The sequence below is a fragment of the Centruroides sculpturatus genome, unplaced genomic scaffold (assembly GCF_000671375.1).
Source record: "Centruroides sculpturatus isolate CEXI.00-Female unplaced genomic scaffold, Cexi_2.0 scaffold2191, whole genome shotgun sequence".
Classification (NCBI taxonomy): domain Eukaryota; kingdom Metazoa; phylum Arthropoda; class Arachnida; order Scorpiones; family Buthidae; genus Centruroides; species Centruroides sculpturatus.
In genome coordinates this window covers 58828-59278 of record NW_019386333.1, presented here as the reverse complement: position 1 = coordinate 59278, position 451 = coordinate 58828, and positions in this window count along the sequence as shown.

Below are 451 nucleotides of genomic sequence, written 5' to 3'. Positions count from 1 at the left end.
CATCGATGGGTGAAAATTGACGCCGATGCGGTAATCCAAAGCAGGAGCACAAGTGAACACAGCTTAACGGGATCGCGACTCGACGCCCTCTGGTTGCTATAGACAGCAGGACGGTGGCCATGGAAGTCGGAATCCGCTAAGGAGTGTGTAAAAACTCACCTGCCGAAGCAACTAGCCCTGAAAATGGAAGGTGCTCCAGCGTCGAAATCCCATACCCGGCCGCCGCGGCAGTGTGAAGTTACGCTGCGGCGAGTAGGAGGGTCGCGGAGGCGTGCGTTGAAGGTGCCGGGCGCGAGCCCGCCTGGAGCCGCCTCCGGTGCAGATCTTGGTGGTAGTAGCAAATACTCAAGTGAGAACCTTGAGGACTGACGTGGAGAAGGGTTCCATGTGAACAGCAGTTGAACATGGGTCAGTCGGTCCTAAGGGATGGGAGAAATCCGTTCCGAAGCGG